General features: G+C 48.5%; 1 protein-coding gene across 1 annotated transcript in view; it reads left to right on the forward strand.

The window, feature by feature from the left end:
• The window catches only part of KCNB1 (potassium voltage-gated channel subfamily B member 1), a 102,825-nt gene that overhangs the window by 22,982 nt on the left and 63,246 nt on the right, over positions 1–16,597 (forward strand). The gene's annotated exons all lie outside the window — the stretch shown is intronic.

Consider the following 16,597-nt stretch of genomic DNA (forward strand, 5'->3'; position numbering starts at 1 on the left):
CCCCAGCAGGCAGATCGGCTCAGGGCGCCCGAAAGCAATGATTCTGACACGCCACCCTGAGGGTCTCGCAGATTCCAGAATCCTACAGACAGAATAGTTCTAACTTGTACTCTGTGAGCCCAGATGTATGAAGTGCCGTTTCTTTTTTAATTTCTTATTTTCCAAATACTAGATTCCATGGCCTGCAATGGAGGGAGGGTGGTGGAAACTTAACCTCAGCACTATTCAGTCTTTTCCTCATTTTCTTCCAAGGGTTGGCCCTAAGTTGGGGAGGTTTAGGTAGTGATGAGTTACTGCACTAAGTCAAGATGGATGCTGTAGGTGCCTCCCCTACATCCCCTTTCCAGGCTGGTGCACCTGTACCTCTCTCCCCCTCCCTCCATATCCCCCACCCCTTGCAACTGCTATGAGCACCAGCTGCTGATAAGTTACAACTGCCTCCTTCTCATAACTGCCCCCCTCTCACAATTGCCCTTGGCCAATGGGAGTCACCTGCTTGGGGGACTACGCCCTACAACAGCTCTGTCCTCCGGCCCCCTCCCCTGATCACTGGCAGCCTGTAGCCAACGACTCACTGAGTCAGGGGTACAAAAGCTCTGCCTTGGGCTTCCCTGGTGGCGCAGTGCTTCAGAGTCCGCCTGCCGATGCAGGGGACGCGGGTTCGTGCCCCGGTCCGCGAGGGTCCCTACGTGCCACGGAGCGGCTGGGCCCGTGAGCCATGGCCACTGAGCCTGCATGTCCGGAAAGCTCTGCCTTCTTACTTTAAGGTGAGCTCAACTTCACGTGCGGTTCACGCTCCCAAGCTCCCCGTGGTGGGATCAGGCTGAAGCTAGCTTCCTGTAAGACCCCATCTTACCGTAGCTCCTGCCCTGCCGGGTCCTGCTTCCCTCCCTTGCTGTCTCCTCAATAAATCTTGCGCATAAGGCTCTCAAGCTCTGCTTCTAGGGACACCCACTTAACGGTCATGAGGGGGAGTCATTGTGTGTTTAAAATGTACACCCATGTACAAATGCTAGGGATTTATAACTAAACGTGACCCTCGGTCTCGGGCAGTCTACTCCCTCCCAAGCATTCCCACCCGCCTCTCATTTCTCCTTCATCTTCAGGATGGGCTCTCATGGACCCTGTCCCCACAAGCATAGACCTCAGGCCACTCCCCACTGTCCTGCTGGGCTGCAAGCTTTAGCTTCTTCTGCTGACTTGGTGGGGACGACGGCCAGAGTGGGCTGCAGTTCAAGCATTTGTGCACAAAGGGCTTTTAAAGGCTGGCCTGCCTTCCCTCCCGCCTCTCCGCCAGGAATGCTCACCATCCCCAGCGCGAAAGCCCTGGCAAGCTGGGCCTTGTTTCCCTTCTGCTCGGGCGTTTTCTGAGGTTTAACTTGGCAGCCTTCCACGCCGACCTTGCACAGCATAATGAATTGGGGAGAGGCTCTGTGCCAGCTCCCCATTAACATGGCCTTTGAGGGTGTCTCATGGGCTCCCAAAAGCTTTTGGCCTGCTCAGGTCAGGAAGTAGAGAGAGTGGACCAGGCAGAGAGAAAATGATAGATTCAATGGTCCTAAGGTGCAGTGTGACCTTGGACAAGTCAGGTCCTGGATCCCCCATCTATAAAGGAGGACATTGGACTGGGTGATTCCTCCCAGCTCCCTGCTGTAACCATTCATTGGAAAAACCTTTTTTTTTTTTTTTTTTTGTGGTACGCGGGCCTCTCATTGTTGTGGCCTCTCCCGTTGCGGAGCACAGGCTCCAGACGCGCAGGCTCAGCGGCCATGGCTCACGGGCCCAGCCGCTCCGCGGCATGTGGGATCCTCCTGGACCGGGGCACAAACCCGTGTCCCCTGCATCAGCAGGCGGACTCTCAACCACTGTGCCACCAGGGAAGCCTGAAAAACATTTATTGAGTGCTGAGTACATGCCAGGCAGTCTTCTAGGTTCTGGGAACATGGTAGTAAACAAAACAAATTCCCTTCCTCGTGGGATAGGATAGCCCTACTGGGGAGAATAAAAAGAATGTGAGATTTAGAATCAGAAGACCTGGATTTTTTTGCCACTGACTTCTCTGAGCCTCAGTCTCCTTGTCTTTAAAATTGGGTTCTGCTATGGCATCACTGAGATAGTGGACATGAATGTTCTTGGTAGTAGCCACATGTAATATTTATTAAGCATCTACTGTTTTCCAGGGCGTGGACATAGATAATAACCCTCATAGTCTCTCCATGGGGAGGGGTATACTGTAAGGGTGGTGAGTGAAGGCTCTGGAGCCATACTGGGTTAAATCCAACTCGGCTGCTTCCCAGCTGTGTGACCTTGGACAAGCTGCTGCACCTCTCTGTGCCTCCGTTCCCTTACCCATAAGAGAGGGGTCTAACTACTAAGCTGGCTGGAAGAATGGAGTGGGTTAGGGCTTGTACAGGCCTTAGAACCGTGCCTGGCACATAGTAAGTGGTCAATCCAAGGGAGGAGGTTGTTAGTCATCCCATTTTTATGGAGGAGAAAACTGAGATTTTACGTACTTTCCTGAGGTCATCCAGCAAGTGGCAGCTAAAGGAGATGCTGAAGGAGCCTCCCCGTGGTCTAGTCCCAGTGCCAGGAGCTTCCCCACCTCCCTTAGCTACCGGGACCTTGAGAGGCTAATCTGAGCTGCAGACTGAAACCCAGGGATTTACAGCTTAGAAATACCTCTTTCTCAGTGTGTATCTGGGTGCATCCGTGAGCTTCCATGCACGTATGTGCGAGTGTGTGTGGCTCTGCATGCTTACTTGCATGTGTCTGAGTATGTTAATAGTCATCATCTCTATCTGAGCCTCAAGAATAGGCAAAACTAAACTTTGGTGAAAGAAATCAGAACAGCGGTTGCCTCTGGGGATATTGACTGGAAGAGGGCCCCAAGGGAACTTTCTTGGGTGATGGAAATATGTGTACCTTAATTGGGATGGTGGTTACACAGGTGTTTCCATTTATCAAAAGGCATTGCGCTGAAACACTTAAAACGTGTGCATTTTATATTGTAAATTATACCTCAATAAATAAAAGCATATGGGGGAAATGATCACTTATGTGATCTCATTTACTGAGGGCTAACTAACCACGTGCCAGGCACCATTCTGGGTGCCTTACAGGTGTCTGTCATTTAATCCTCACAGCAGCCCCACGCAGCATGCCTGTATGTACCTTGTCTGGGGCTCTTTCTGTGCAGGTTTATGCGTGGTTCACAGAGCACACATATACACTCCTTCATCCCCAAACCTGAGGGTCCCAGAGGGCAGGCACGAGGATGCACATGTGTCCACAGAGAGCAGGAGGGTGCACGTGCGTCCACAGAGATGTCCACAGGAATAGATGTCTGCTAGCACCTGTGTGCTACATGCAGAAGCATCGCTGGACCACGCTCCACGCACTGTGCCATCGTTAGATGCTAACAGCATTCCAGGCCCCTGGTCTGTGTAGACATCAAGCGCTGTTTCAGACAACAATGGCAAGAGATTGACAGCCAGCCGCCTGTGCCAGGGAGGAGTGTGGACTCCTGGACTCCAGGCAGTTAGCATCTCTAAAGGGCGTCTTGGCTGACTAATTTGCAGACATGGTCCCATTAGCCAAACGCAGCAGGTGGATGAAGGGCCTCCTCCAACAACTTATGAGCCACTCTTGGCTGCAGGTTTTGCCCTGGGAGGAGCCCACACTTTGAGAGTATAAACAGAGCCTGCCTGCCCGAGCCAGCCCTGCCTCTGTCCTTTCCACCGCCTTGTGAGCTGGGGAGGGCATGGAGGCTCAGAGAGGGTGAACAACTTGTCCAGGGTCAAACAGCTAGCAGGCCAGCGACCCAGGAACTTGCAGGCATGTGTGTCTCCCACGACTGTCAGGCACTGACATGCAGCTTTCATGATTTCTTCTTGCCATTTCCTTTCACTAAAGGTACTATTATTTTCTTAGTATTTTTCCTGTAAACGACCCACTTATTAAATTTAAGTTAGTTTATTTTAAAAGGAATCTGCTATTAATGGAAAACCAATATCAGATACTAAATTGAGGTAGACTGACCAACCTTCCCTGTCCCCATTTGCCTGGGACTGAGGCAGTTCCCTGGACATGGAACTTTTCAGTTTTAAAATTGGGATGGGCCCAGCAAACTGGGTTGCGTTGCTTACCCTAAATGGAAAGCAAGTTTAAAAATGCATGCTGTGAAAACGAGCTAGATTATTAAACTGTAACCTGCCACAGTGGCCTGCCACAGGCTCTGAGCCTGGAGTTTTAGACTTGGAGCCCCTCTTTTCTGTAGCCCCCCCACAAGTTCCAGGGTTCACTCTGATTGGCTTGATTCGGTCATGTGCTCAAACGGAGCCAATGGTTGCTACCAGGGGAATGCACCGTTCTGATTGGCCAGACCTAGAGCTAGAGGTGGACTCAGCCTCAACCAAGCCACCTGGCTCCAGAGCAGAGGGACAGACAGTTCCTCTAAAGAGTGAGGGTATTTGTTACCAAGAGGAAGCCCTCCAGGCAGACATGAAACAGCAGATGACCCGTCCATTCTTGCAGGAACAATCTCCTCTTGCTCTCCCAGGCCCTGGTTCCCAATCTGCTTCTTTCTCCCTGTGATCCTTTCTCTCTCTGGGCCTCGGTCTCCCCATCTACAAAATGGAGGGTTGAGGGAGGTTAACTTGAATGATCTCTAAGAATCTTCCCGGCTTTGACATTTTGAGATTTGTCTTCCCTGGAACAATTATTATTGTTGTTTAGTGTGTTACTGTTTTTCTCCCTTTCAATTGCTCAGAGATAGATGAGAAATGGGGAGGTCATATAGCATGAAGAAAGGAACATAAGGCATTTCCAGATTCAAATCCCAGTACTGACACTTTCTGCCTCTGTAATTTTGAGCAAGTCAATTCATTTTTCCGAGCCTCAGTTTCCTCACCTCTAAAATGGAAGAATGATAGTATCTATTTAGAAAGGTCACAATGAGGATTCAAACTGGTGGAAAGTCTTTGGTAAAAGAGATATGTCTGTAAGGATGCATTTGGGGGCAAGAAAAAGAAAACCAAATCAAACTGGCATAAAAAATGAAGGGAAAAAAAAAATGAAGGGCATTTATTGGGTGATGTAGCTGAAAAGTCTCAGGGAGTTTTGATCCAGGGGTAAAAGAGGGGTCACAATGTCTTTTCAATGTCTATGATTCATTCTGCTTTGCCTTTCTCTGTGAGTCAGCTTTGCTCTTGGGCTGGCCCCCCTCATGGGAGCCCTAAAAGTAATTCTAGGCTTCACATTTGCACACCATGTCGTCCAGAAGAAAAGAGAACTCCCAGCATTCCAGCAAAAGTCTCAGAAGTCAATCTCACTGAACTAGTTTAAGTCACACGTCACACTGAGCAATCTCAGTGGCTAGAGGATGCAATGTGCCTATCCTGGGGGATGCAATGTGCTGATTGGCTTATCCCTGGGGCAGGGGCGGAGTCAGCTTCCTGAGGACCAGATGGATCCCAGCTGACCAGGAAGAGGTTGGCAAAGGGAAAATGCATGCTGGGAATGATGCAATCAGATATTGAAGATCACCCGAGACTCTAATGATGACAGCAATGAAAGGGCTGGCTCTCAGGGTTATCTCCTCTTGTCCTAAACTAGCATTTACACAAGGGGAAACTGAGGCTCAGAGAGACGAGGTTCCGGGTGGGTGTCACCTAGAAAATGTGCACTGAGATCTCCCTTTGTCTGGGTTTCTGTAAGACCACACTGAGATAAGAATAATGCTTTAAGAAGGAAAAGAAAGACTAAAACGCATTGTACGCCTACTCCGTGCTAGATTTTCTATCCCCATCATGTCATTTAATCCTTGTAGCCACCCTGGAAAGTAGTCTCTGTCATTGTGTTACCGAGTCCGAGCTCGCTCTGCTCGCTGCACAACAGGCCAATGAATCAGAGATGAGGTGTTGAGACAAGGAATACAACTTTATTCGGAAAGGCAGCAGACCAAGAAGATGGCAGACTAGTGTCTCTGAAAAACCATCTTATCTGGGTCTGGAGGCCGATTTCTTTTATAGAATCAGAGAGGGAGAGGTGGTGAGGAAGTAAAGTAAAAGGTCCATCAGTCTTGCAAAACATCTCCTGGAATGTCCAGCCTCAGTGAGGGGATGTGTTCATTTCTTCTTTCTTGCAGCCTTTCACAGGTGGGCAGGGTTCCCTGAGGCAGGCCATTAGGTATGATTATAATAACAAAATCAACGAAAGGCAAAGGTTAAAGTCAAAGAAACAGATCGAACATGGAGTCCGATTTAGCTCTTCCTGTTACAATTCCCCACTGTCAATATCCATTCCACAGTCTTGTGGAAAAAGGGGTGACAACGTTCTAACTGCTCCGTCAGATGGATCTTTCTGGGAGTGTCCACCACTGGTGTCAGTGTTCCAAATGTTGAGATTTGTCTTTTGTTCCGCTTTGGAAGTGTCTACTTTACACCTGCATACTTAAAAATATTCACAACCTAAAAGTTGAGACTTATCAGGAATTTTGAGGGCTTCAAGCCCAGGAGGCCACATCTCAAGTTAAGGAGTTTAGCATTTTTCTTTGTATGGGAAGATACAAGAGTCTGGGCTCACTGAAATCATTTCTTTGATATGCACCACAGCTATCTGGGGCCTGTATCCTGTATTTTCACATCCTGAGTTTCCTCAGGGCTCACCATAGGGAGTGGCTGCAGTCTGGTGGCTGCAGTCTGATGGCTGCTAGGTGGCAGGTATTCTCCTCCTTCCTGAGTTTCCTCAGGGTTCACCGGCTCACATTGGAGGGCTGCAGTCGCCAATGACTGATCCTCTCCTCCTGGTCAGGAATTTGACCAATATTTGGGAGATATTTCATGATAAGATTTTGTCACACGGTGCTGGGAGGCTCATCCCAGGTCAGGGGAAAATTCTTGATATGCCACTCTAGGTGCCATTTTTCAGATTAGACCCTATTGATAATTAAAGATTCTCTGGATCCCCTAATTATGATCCAGGAGACATTTTCCCTTGTTGCTTCTTCTCATACTTAGAATCATATTATTACAATTATTTTATGCTATAAAAGTGATCTATTTCCTTAAGATGTTTAGCCATAGAAGTTTTGTTGGAGGCCTGGTTACACACTGGGTACTGCAAGAGACAACGATCTTATAAAATAGGATATAAGCAACGCAGCTAGTAATATTGACAAAGACAGTACAGTGGGGAGACACAAAGCCCAAACAATTTGGAAATAAAGAACAAATTAACACAATGATTAGCATAATATCAAGTCCACAGGAGAGCCAGCTGGAGACAACAAATTCTGGCAGGGTCAGGTAGAGAGAAAAAGATAAATGTTTCGTCTTTGTTTACAAAGGCATACTTTATCAACTTGTTGTAGGTCATAGCACAAGAGAAAAAGTTTTTCCGAAAAACAAAGATTAAAAACAATATATTTCCCAAAGTCGTAAAGTTATAAATCATATTTACCAGTTTATTCAGTCTCATGTAATTAATTCCCATTGATCTGGATGAAATAGTCAGGTTTCCCGTTAGTTTTGTCATTTGTTACCCAGTCCAGTGATATTATCTAAAGGCTATCAGAAACTTGTATTTCTTAAAAAGTTCCTTTTTATCAGTCTTCTTGAAAATCTTCATTTTGTAAAAGCATCGGGACAAAACTTAAAATGGCATGGATAAAGATTTGAGTACAACGTAATTAGCAGGAAACTTGGATATACCATTTTAGAATAGCTAGTATAATGATTGATAACATATCAGGACATATCAGATGTTAGGGATTCCATATAAATTTTGGAATATCTATATAAATGACATATCTCCACACACTATAATCTAAGGTTCATCTCCAATCACTTGACAATGTTTTTGAAGCAATTTAACATGTCAAATAAACTTAGTTTGACATCTTGTCTCTGAGATGTCTCAGAGATGTTCTTTCAAAGTATCCCAGAGTCAGCTGGAGGCTAAAAAGCTTGAGTCAGATTTTGATATTTGGGAAGTTTGTCAAAAGTATCAAAAAGGTTTTAAAACACAACAGGATTGTAGGTCACTGTGAAACAGTACTTATCCATTTAACCAAAGTCACAAAACGATTAAAAGAAAACAAATACGGATCACCTAAGGGCACAGAAACTTATATAATCTGTTATCAAAAGAAGCACTTCTAACAGAGAGAGATCAAATTCCAGTCTTGTATTAGCTTACTTAAAAAAATCCATTTACTTAGTTAACTTCAATCTAAATTTTGTTAATCCTGACCATGTACAAAACTTTCTCAGTAAAATGTAATTCCATTTCTCATACCTTCTTAACTGAAAACACACATTCCACTGTACGGAAATGTTTTACTATTTTCAGTAGCTTTAATTATATATTTAAATTAGAATCCCTGACTCTTAAAAACCTTAATTTCTAGTGACAACAAAGAGGCAAGTAATAGTTACCAAAATCTGGAGAAACTATTTTAGATGAGTTTTAGAACATAAAAATATTTTTAGTTTACCTAAAAGCTCTTATCTCATTTATAATTACTTTAAAATTTCATCATATCAAGTTACTTTTCTTGCTGACAAATTTGCAACAGATATAACAAGATTTCATTTAACTTCTATTAGACCTAGGTGCAGTGAAAGTACTATACTTAATGTTGATGGCTCTGAAGACATGTCTATATTAATTAGATCAACAAACTTAAACATTAATACCAAATATTAATTTAAATATTTTCCAGTTCAAGTGAACATGAAACTCATTTAGCTTAATATCTCTTGTATTTAGAATTATTTGGTTTGAAAATGCTTACCTTTCTTTAAGACAATTAAATAGAGCTCATTGACAGACTAACCTCAGCAATGTTATCCAAAGACAAAAACACATACAAACACACAAACAGACAGACATCATAGTGCTTACTTCAAAATTTCAGCCCTGGGCTTCCCTGGTGGCGCAGTGGTTGAGAGTCTGCCTGCCGATGCAGGGGACACGGGTTCGTGCTCCGGTCCGGGAAGATCCCACATGCCGTGAGCCATGGCCGCTGAGTCTGCGCGTCCGGAGCGGGAGAGGCCACAACAGTGAGAGGCCCGCGTACTGAAAAGAAAAAAAAAAAAAAAAAAATTCAGCCCTGAGTCAGGCACGGCAGTGTGAAATCCATCAGTTTACAAAAGAGGTTGGATTAAAGTTGGGTTTCTGGCAGATGGAACAAATCAACTCCCTTATCTAGATGGCTAAACCCTTTCTACTAATATTTATGGAAAACAAGTCAAGTTCTAAATTACCGTACCCTCTTTTTCAAAATTTGCATTTTAAAAAGATGGCAGAGATAAAGGTTTCTGAGAAGACCAGATAGAACATTTGTATCTCAAAGATACAGGCAAGTTTTTCCTAGGATGACTTTGTTTCCCCTTTGTTTAATATTTACAAGCCTCTTAAGATCACCTGTATTTATTAGAAAACCAATCAACTTGTTCCCCACTGTCAATGTTACCCGGGGCTCCTGTGGGGAAATCAGAATTGTACGCCTCAAGTCCAAGGGAGTCCCCTGGCCTCTTACAGGATATCGGGTCAAGAGAAATTGTCCTGCTGAAGAAGTGGCTCCCGGTCCAAATTGGGCGCCCTGTTGGGTCTTAGATGGTGATACTAAACCAGGTCCCTGTGCCCCGGGGGGTTACCATAGAAACTTCTATTTGATCCCCACAGGTAGGGGAAACAGGAGGCAGTGAGAATATGTTGGCGGCATGGGGTGGTGGGGGGAGTTGGAACAACTGCTGGTGCAGCCTACTTGGCCACTGGAGGAGCTGGATAGGCTGGAGCCGGGGCGGGGGGGTGGGGTAAGTTTTGAAATAACGTGTCCCCACTCTCATTTTCTCCCTCTTCCCTTGTAGAACAGGTTTTCCTTTGTGTTTCCTTTTAGACCACAGCACCATTAGGGGGCAGCCCTCTGACTCCTTTTCCCCCTGATGCAACAGCATAAATGCTCCTACATTTGGAATCTTATCCCTTTTCCCTGCTCTTTTGCAGAACATTGTATAATAATTGAGTGAGTCATTCAGGGGCCATCGTTCTTCTGATCCTAACATATACTGGGTCCACACCCTATTACAATAGTACATCATGTCTTTCTTAGTCATAGGCTCACAGCTGTTTTGCCCATTTAACTAATATACGCCCAAAAGGGTTCTCCGTCAGGATAAATGGAGTATTTCCCATTTTTATAAGTCTGATAACACAAAAGATGCAGATAGAGCCCAACACAAAAGGCACAAATTCTAGCATCGATGCACACAAAACCAAGACAAAACCAATGAACCAGTTCCCAGATCGGGTAGACTTACCCTGCAAAACCAACGAACTAGCTCTCAGCAAACCGGTTCCCAGAATCAGGTAGAGTCCAGCAACAATTCTCCCCTCCAACAGGGTACCCCAACCAGACTGGCTTGTCCCGTAAGGGAAAAGCCCAGATTGAGGGGGGAATATGTTCCCGGTGTACACACCGGAGCGACTTACCCTCCACAATCTGAGTCCGTCAACTTGTAGCCCCAAATGGAACCGAAGTTCCTCAGATGGAACCGAAGTTCCCCAAATTGGAACCGAAGTTCCAGAATCGAATCGAGCCTGTCGACTCGTGGCCCCAAATTGAAGTTGGTCGGTTCCTTGCTTCAACTGCCAAGTGCTGGGCCAGCTGGTGCCGCTTCAGGGAACTTTGAAGGGACGATCCTCAGGGCAAATGGTCCTGGCAGCTGCTAGGGCCTTGCCCCAGTATTCCCTGACCGGGGCCGGCTAGCCATGAGCAGCAAGGCTCCTGGCTGGCTAAGCCAAATTTGTTACCGAGTCTAAGCTTGCTCTGCTCGCCGCACCACAGGCCAGTGAATCGGAGACAAGGAATACGACTTTATTCAGAAAGCAGGCAGAATAGTGTCTCTGAAAAAACATCTTATCTGGGTCTGGGTGCCAGTTTCTTTTATAGAATCAGAGAGGGAGAGGCGGTGAGGAAGTAAAGTAAAAGGGCCATCGGTCTTGCGAGACACATCTCCTGGAATGACCAGCCTCAGTGAGGGGATGTGTTAGTTTCTACTTTCTAGCAGCCATTCACAGGTGGGCAGGGTTCCCCGAGGCAGGCCATTATGTATGATTATAATAACAAAAGCAACGAAAAGCAAAGGTTAAAGTCAAAGAAACAGATCCTACGTGGAGTCTGATGTACCTCCTCCCTGTTACAATTGCTCCCATTTTACAGAAGTGAAATGTGACATTGAGCAAGTTGAAGTGACTTGCCCAGGGTCACATGCTAGGAGGCAGTACAGCCGGGGTACAAAGCTGGCTGTATTTGAATTCCCACCAGAAGGACACTTGCATTTCGTGTGTACCACCTGTGTGCTAGGTGCTTCCCTGGCCACCATCTCATACTTGAGGGGTCAGTGGGTCTGCCCCCATTTTGCTGAAACCCTGTCTGCCTGTGGGAGGGGCATGTTCTCAGGAGATATCAGAGATCCCCTCTTGCCTTCCAGACATGATCTATTTTTCAAGTTGTCTCTGCCAGCGGTGAATCTGTGACTTCTTCCTCTTTCTTTATCCTGCTCTCCATACCCCTCCCCCGACCTTTTCTGGCCTAGCAGCTCCCGGCTGGGAGCTTCTGTGTCTTCTAAGTTCCTGGGACCTAGCCCTGGGGCTGGCTGAGGAAGATTTTCTGGACACCCAGGCCTCTGTCTCCCTGGGCCCCAGGGCTCAGCCCCGCCCCCAGCTGCCCCCTCCTGGGCCCCTCCCCAGCACTGGTTTTGGGCCAATGTTTGGGCTGCTATGGCCCAGGCCAGGCTCGAAAAAGGAATTATTTCTGTCTCCTTGCATAGTTCTCAGCCCAATTCCCAAAATGGGAAGTGGCCTGGGAGGTGGGAGGCCCTCCCCACCCCAGCTCCAGGGGAGGAGGGAGGAAGGGAAAACTTGGCAGAGCTGTGAGAAAGGGGGGGCCCAACAAGGACTCCACACACCATCCCCAAACACGCACACACACACACACACACACACACACGACAGCCCTTCTGTAGCCCTGCAACCTGTAAAAAGTAGGAAGCTTTGGGGTGTTCCCAGGTCCTGGCAATGTGTCTGACGTGCTTCAGAGGGAGAAAGGGCTCCTGGGATGGGGCAGGGCATGGTGAGGATAAAAAGATTGGGGAATGTGTGGACCCCATGCCCAGAGCTAGAAGAGGACTGGGGTTAAGGAAAGAGGAGACACAAACTGGAAAATTGCCTCCAATCCTGGCCGGGGGATGGGCAGCTAGCCCACCCAGAATGCTTTGCTCTTGACCTCTGAGCCTGGTCCTCCTTCCTCCTCTTCCGGGAAGCCTTCCCTGACTGTTTAGGTGTCTGTGTCAGGGTCTTGCGAAGGGTGTTCAGATCCCCAGTTGGTTATTCTGTGACCACCTGTCCCATTTCCCAGCGTCCCTCACAGGGTCCAGTTACTACACTGCCTGGCCTGGATCATAATGACCAGCTGGGTCACTGGCCGGGGAGCAGGTTGGGTCTGACTGTCTGATTCACCCACCACACCACTGGCTGGAGGAGGAATGTCTGAATGATTGGCTTGGCGGTTGCCTCTCTTCCTGATGATCTGTCCATCTAACAAACTGGTTACAAGCCTAGGTCACTGTTGGTCTGTCTGCCTTCCTGCCTGGGTGTCCAACTGACTGGATGAATGGTTGTCTGGCTGTGTCTTTCTGTCCACCTAGGTGTCTGCCTGACTCACCTGTGCGGACTGAGTGGGTGATTACCTCTTTGTCTCCAGACTGACTGAGTGGTTGTGAAACTGAATGGCTCCCTGTGTGATGACACTGTGAGACCTCTGACTGAATGGATGATTGAATGACCATCTGTCTGTCTGCCTGTCTGACTGACTGTTGTATCTAACTGGATGCGTAACAAATTGTCCATCTCCTTGTTTAAATGCCTTTATGAGTGTCTGGCTGTCCGTTTGCCTGTTCTGCCTGGTTGTCTGTCCCAGTGGCTGAGTGACCACCTGGTGGTCTGCCTGCCTTCACGTCTGTCTGACCGGCTGACAGCCTGTTGGGCTGCCTGTTTTCCAGGGTGTTCGGCTGTGATTAGATGAATGGCCGAGCCTATCTCTTCAGCTCCTGGTCTGACTGCCCGCCCGGCTGTCTGTCTCCATGTCTGAGTGGCAAGAGGGCAGACAGCCTGTTTGTCAATCTGACTGCCGGCTGGCTGTTACATATAACAGATGATGACAGGACGCCTCTCTGTCCATCTCCTTGTCTCACTGACTGACCGTTCGTCTCTCGGCCTGGTTGTCTTACCGTGTCCCTGATCAAATAGTTGAGTGACTGACTCATATCTGCCTGTCTCTGTGTTTGACTGACAAGATGGCCGACAGGCTGACTGAGTGTTTCTCCACCTCCATGTCCCACCAACCGGCTCACTGGATATTTGACTCTTGACTCCCCAACTAGGACACAACTCACAGGCTGTCCTAGGTAGTGGTGGGGTTTGAAGGACGCCCAGCTGGCCTCAGCAACCATGCTTCCCTCCTTCCCCCCACGTACCCCCATGTACCCCCATATACCTCCCCATGTACCTCCCCATGTACCCCCCATGTACCCTTCCATGTACCCCTCCATGTACCCCATGTACCCCCATATACCTCCCCATGTACCCCTATGTACCTCCCCATGTACCCGCCATGTACCCCTCCATGTACCCCCGATGTACCTTCCCATGTACCACCATGTACCCCTCCATGTACCCCCATGTACCCCCATGTACCCCCCATGTACCCCATGCACCCCATGCACCCCTCCATGTACCCCATGCACCCCCACGTACCCCTCCATGTACCCCCATGTACCCCTCCATGTACCCCGTGTACCCCCATGTACCCCTCTGTGTACCCCCATGTACCCCCATGTACCCCTCCATGTACCCCTCCATGTACCCCCATGTACCCCTCCATGTACCCCCATGTACCCCATGCACCCCATGTACCCCTCCATGTACCCCTCCATGTACCCCTCCATGTACCCCATGCACCCCTCCATGTACCCCCATGTACCCCTCCATGTACCCCATGCACCCCCATGTACCCCTCCATGTACCCCCATGTACCCCTCCATGTACCCCTCCATGTACCCCTCCATGTACCCCCATGTACCCCTCCAGAGGAGGGAGGGGAGTGGGGTGGACAACTCAGCATCTGCTCCATCTCCATGATTTCACATGGTTGCACTCTGGGGGAATGAGGAAGGTGATGAATGTGTGCTCCTCACACCGTCCCCCACCCCCAGTTTCAGGGAACCCCCCCAGGGGCCTGATGGAGGAAACATCATTCTTCAAGGAGACCACAATGCTGTCACATCCTGCCCAGGCCCTGCCACCCTTGGAAGGGGGGACCCTTTTCAAATCTTTACACTGTTGTTGTTCAGACACGGACTGATTCCCAGGCCCGGAGGCAGATCCTGGCCATCTGAGGGGCAGACAGCTGCTGCTGCTGGGGAGAGAGGTTCCTTCTGCCAGCAGGCCTCCTCCACCCGTTGGGGACTCCACAGCCCCTCAGAATCAAGCCAGGCTCAGAGGGGAGTGGGTAACGCTTGGCGGGGAAAATGAGGGCACTGTCCTTTCCTGCGGGCGGCACTTCCTCCTGATAATAGAATTTTGCCCAGCTGCTGGGTGGCTATCTGACCTCCCTTCCTTAAAGACAGAATTCTGCTGATGAATTTTATTTCAAGATAAATGTGTGTATGAACATGAAAGAAGGAGATGGGCAGGGAGAAATAGGAGGGGTTTGAGATCCTCTGGATGGAAAAGGGCCTCCCAAGAATTTAGCTCTATCTAAATCATGCCTTCCTGGTCTTTCTTAGGGCTCCCCAGGTCCCCCAGACTGGCCCTTGGAGATGGCAGTCTGGACGATCCTCACGCAGGTGGAGGGAATGTCTGGTCCAAGCTCAGGGATGGGGGGAAGAGTGCATTCTAGAAGTTTTCCAGACCCTTGGATGGTAGAAAGTGGCAGGTGGAGAGGGTGCTGTCTGCCTGAGGCCAAGGTAAAGCTCACTGTGTGACCAGGGTCAGGACTCAGTGAGTGATGAGGGTCGGGACTTATTCTTGACAAGAATCAGAGCTAATTCTGAGTCTGAGGTCAGTGTGTGACCTGGATCATGGCTCAGCCTAAGACTGGGTCTGTGACCAGGACCAGGGCTCAGATTGTGACCAAAGTGAGAGCTCTGTCGTAACCAGGGTCAGGGCTTAGACTAAGACCAGGGTCGTGAAGGAATCTGTGGCCAGAGTCGGGATTTAGCGTGACCAGCATTAGGACCCAGTCTGGACCCAGGGCAGGGCTCTCTCAGGGTCTGGAATTAGATTCAGTCTGGATCCTTGGGCTCTAAGAGTCAACGTAGGTCCTTATCCCTAAAGGACAGGCAGGCAGGGGCGTGCTGCTGGTTGTCCCTGCCCATTCTGATCCCTCTTCCCCCTGGGCTCTGAGGGCGAAGCCAAGATGCCACGTGAGCCACGGAGGCAGGTGAGGGTGCGGAGGGATGTTCCCTCATCCTTGAACGTTCTGCTGGAGGTGGGACCAGAGGGCCATCCTCGGTCTGGGGGAGGGCATGGAGGCAGAGGACGGCCCCTGATGAGCAGGGAAGAGGAGGAAAAGGAGAAGTCATAAAAGGAAGTGTTTACAAGTTTGGGGTCTGGAGCAGACAACCTGGGTTTCAGTTCTGATTCCGCCACGTACCAGCCGCGTGAGTGACCTTGGGCAAGTTACTCATCCTCTCTGTGCCTTAGCTTTCTTTTCTGTAGCATAGGGATAAAAATCCTATTTACTTCATAGGGTTGTAGTAAGGATTAAGTAAATTAATATGTGTAATGTGCTTACAGAGTGCCTCGTAGGTTGTACATTCTCAGTCAATTTTAGTTGTTTTAGCTCCAGAGCCACACGGGGCCACACCCTGTGAACAGTGCAGGGCAGGGAAGTTGTATCAGGGGAGAGAGGGCTAGAGCCCATGCTCCTGACCCCTGGCTAACTCCCCAAATCTTTAGGCCTCCCCTCTGTTAAGTGCTGATGCCTCTGTAATCCCCTGGATGTCATCACTAACACGAATGACACTTGTAGTTACTTCTCCAATGGGTCTGTGCCCCACAACTAGAGTGCCTACCCCTTGAGGGCTGGTTTCTCATCTTTCCTGCTCACCGCTGTGTCCTCAGCACCCAGCATAGTAGCTGCACACAGTAGGTGCTCAAGAAACAGTTACTGAATACATGATCATAATAAAGGCAACCAGGCACTGTGCTTTGCCTCTAATTTTTTGATCCGGTCTTTTAAAAACTGATAATTAAAATGAATGCACACACCCAGTGAAGACAAGTTCAGACAATACCAAAGGGTATACAGTGGAAGGATAGCAATCTCGCTCCCACGTCTCCAGGCTCAGAAGAAACCATTTTCTTGTACTTCTTATAAAATCTTCATGTGTTTGAATCTTCATACTCACATTCCACAAGCTCTGAGGAAATAGGGATTTGTCTGTTCTGTCCACTGCTGTATTCCTACTGCTTAGAACAGTCCCTGGCAAGTAGTAGGTTTTCAATAAGGATATGCTGAACATCCCATTTT

Source organism: Phocoena sinus, chromosome 15 (assembly GCF_008692025.1).
Source record: "Phocoena sinus isolate mPhoSin1 chromosome 15, mPhoSin1.pri, whole genome shotgun sequence".
Taxonomy (NCBI): domain Eukaryota; kingdom Metazoa; phylum Chordata; class Mammalia; order Artiodactyla; family Phocoenidae; genus Phocoena; species Phocoena sinus.